Raw genomic sequence first — 3,594 nt, forward strand, 5'->3', positions numbered from 1 at the left:
CTCATGGAAGAATCAAGAGAGACCTCAACAAGGTTTCAACAACAATAATGGTGGAAGAAACAGGTTTAGCAATGGCAAGCCTTTTCCATCATCTTCTCAGCAACAGATAGAGAATTCTAAGCAGAACCCCTCTGACTTAGCAACCATGGTCTCTGATCTAATCAAGACCACTCAAAGTTTCACGACTGAAACAAGGTCCTCCATTAGGAATTTGGAGGCACAAGTGGGACAGCTGAGCAAGAAAGTTACTAAACTCCCTCCAAGTACTCTTCCAAGCAACACAGAAGAAAATCCAAAAGGAGAGTGCAAGGCCATCAACATGGCCGAATTTGGAGAGGAAGGAGAGGAAGTGAACGCCACTGAGGAAGACCTCAATGGGCGTGCACTGACCTCCACTGAGTTCCCCAATGAGGAACCATGGGAATCTGAGGCTCAGAATGAGACCATAGAGATTCCATTAGACCTACTTCTGCCATTCATGAGCTCTGATGAGTATTCTTCCTCTGAAGAGGATGAGTATGTCACTGAAGAGCAAGTTGCTAAATACCTTGGAGCAATCATGAAGCTAAATGACAAGTTATTCGGAAATGAGACTTGGGAGAATGAACCTCCTTTGCTCACCAAAGAATTGGATGACTTGTCTAGGCAGAAATTACCTCAAAAGAGACAAGATCCTGGGAAGTTTTCCATACCTTGTACCATAGGCACCATGACCTTCAAGAAGACTCTGTGTGACTTAGGGTCAAGTGTAAACCTCATGCCTCTCTCTGTAATGGAGAAGCTAGGGATCTTTGAGGTGCAAGCTGCAAGAATCTCATTAGAGATGGCAGACAACTCAAGAAAACAAGCTCATGGACTTGTAGAGGATGTTTTGGTGAAGATTGAAGACCATTACATCCTACTGATTTCATAGTCCTAGAGACTGGGAAGTGCATGGATGAAACCATCATCCTTGGCAGACCCTTCCTAGCCATAGCAAAGGCTGTGATTGATGTTGATGGAGGTGAACTGATCATTCAAGTGAATGAAGAATCCTTTGTGTTTAAGTCTCAAGGATATCCCTCTGTCACCATGGAGAGGAAGCATGAAGAGCTTCTCTCAAATCAGAGTCAAACAGAGCCCCCACAGTCAAACTCTAAGTTTGGTGTTGGGAGGCCACAACCAAACTCTAAGTTTGGTGTTGAACCCCCACATTCAAACTCTAAGTTTGGTGTTGGGAGGTTCCAACATTGCTCTGAGAAAATGTGAGGCTCCATGAGAGCCCTCTGTCAAGCTACTAACATTAAAGAAGCGCTTGTTGGGAGGCAACCCAATGTTATATTTTATCTATTTTCTTTTGTTATTTTATGTTTTTTGTAGGTTGATGATCATAAGAAGTCACAAAATCAATTGAAAAAGCAAAAACAGAATGAAAAACAGGAAGAAAAATAGCACACCCTGGAAGAAGAACCTACTGGCGTTTAAACGCCAGTAAGGCTAGCAGGTGGGCGTTTAACGCCCAGTCTGGCACCATTCTGGGCGTTTAACGCCAGAAAGGGGCACCAGACTAGCGTTAAACGCCAGAAAAGGGCAAGAACCTGGCGTTAAACGCCAGAAATGGGCACCAGCCCGGCGTTTAACGCCAGAATTGGCTCAAAACGTGTTTTTGCATGCCATTTGGTGCAGGGGTGACTTTTCCTTGACACCTCAGGATCTGTGGACCCCACAGGATCCCCACCAACCCCACCACTCTCTCTCTTCTTCACCCATTCACCAATCACCTCAACACCTCTTCCCCAAAAACCCTTCACCTATCAAATCCCATCTTTCTCTTCACCACTCACATCCATCCTTCATAAAACCCCACCTACTTCACCCTTCAAATTCAAACCACTTTCCCTCCCAAATTCACCCATCCATGACCGAACCATGAGCCCCCCTCTCTTATATAAACCCTTCTTCACTCCTTCATTTTTACACAACCTAAACACCACTTCTCCCCCTCTTTAGCTGAACACAAAGCCATTCCCTTCTTCCTCATTTCTTCTTCTTCTACTCTCTTCTTTCTTCTTTTGCTCGAGGACGAGCAAACCTTTTAAGTTTGGTGTGGTAAAAGCATTGCTTTTTGTTTTTCCATAACCATTTATGGCATCCAAGGCCGGAGAAACCTCTAGAAAGAGGAAAGGGAAGGCAAAAGCTTCCACCTCCGAGTCATGGGAGATGGAGAGATTCATCTCAAGGGTGCATCAAGACCACTTCTATGAAGTTGTGGCCATGAAGAAGGTGATCCATGAGGTCCCTTTCAAACTCAAAAAGGGTCAACTTTGATCAAAGGTTGGACCAAGTCCTCACAGACATTTGTGAAGAGGGCGCTCAATAGAAGAGAGATTCAAGAGGAAAGCCGGTTCAACTGAAAAGGCATGACCTCAAGCCCATCACTAAGAAAAGGATGGAGCAAACAAGAGACCCCACTCATCATGAAATCCCTGAGATGCCTCAAGGGATGCACTTTCCTCCACAAAACTATTGGGAGCAACTAAATACCTCCCTAGGAGAATTGAGTTCCAACATGGGACAACTAAGGGTGGAGCACCAAGAACATTCCATCCTCCTCCATGAAATTAGAGAAGATCAAAGAATCATGAGAGAGGAGCAACAAAGACAAGGAAGAGACATTGAGGAGCTCAAGCACTCCATAAGACCTTCAAGAGGAAGAACAAGCCGCCATCACTAAGCTGGACCCGTTCTTTAATCTCCTTGTTCTTTATTTTTCTTGTTTTTCGAAAATTTATGCTTTATGTTTATCTATGTTTGTGTCTTATGATCATTAGTATCTTAGTGTCTATGCCTTAAAGTTATGAATGTCCTATGAATCCATCACCTTTCTTAAATAAACAATGTTCTTAATTGAAAAAGATAAGAATTGCATGAATTTTGAATTTTATAACAGTTTAATTATTTTGATGTGGTGGCAATACTTTTGTTATCTGAATGTATGCTTAAACAGTGCATATGTCTTTTGAATTTGTGGTTCATGAATGTTGGCTCTTGAAAGAATGATGAAAAAGGAGACATGTTACTGAAGATCTGAAAAATCATAAAAATGATTCTTGAAGCAAGAAAAAGCAGTGAACACAAAAAAAAAGAGAGAAGCAAGCGAAAAACGAAAAAAAAAAAACGAAAAAGAAAGAAAAAGAAAGAAATAAAGTTGTGATCCAAGGCAATAAGAGTGTGCTTAAGAACCCTGGACACCTCTAGTTGGGGACTCTAGCAAAGCTGAGTCACAATCTGAAAAGGTTCACCCAATTATGTGTCTGTGGCATGTATGTATCCGGTGGTAATACTGGAAGACAGAGTGCTTTGGGCCACGGCCAAGACTCATAAAGTAGCTGTGTTCAAGAATCATCATACTTAACTAGGAGAATCAATAACACTATCTGGATTCTGAGTTCCTAAAGAAGCCAATCATTCTGAATTTCAAAGGATAGAGTGAGATGCCAAAACTGTTCAGAGGCAAAAAGCTAAAAGCCCCGCTCATCTAATTAATTATGATCTTCATAGATGTTTTTGGAATTCATTGCATATTCTCTTCTTTTTATCTTATTTGATTTTCAG

This window comes from Arachis stenosperma, chromosome 3 (assembly GCF_014773155.1).
Source record: "Arachis stenosperma cultivar V10309 chromosome 3, arast.V10309.gnm1.PFL2, whole genome shotgun sequence".
Taxonomy (NCBI): domain Eukaryota; kingdom Viridiplantae; phylum Streptophyta; class Magnoliopsida; order Fabales; family Fabaceae; genus Arachis; species Arachis stenosperma.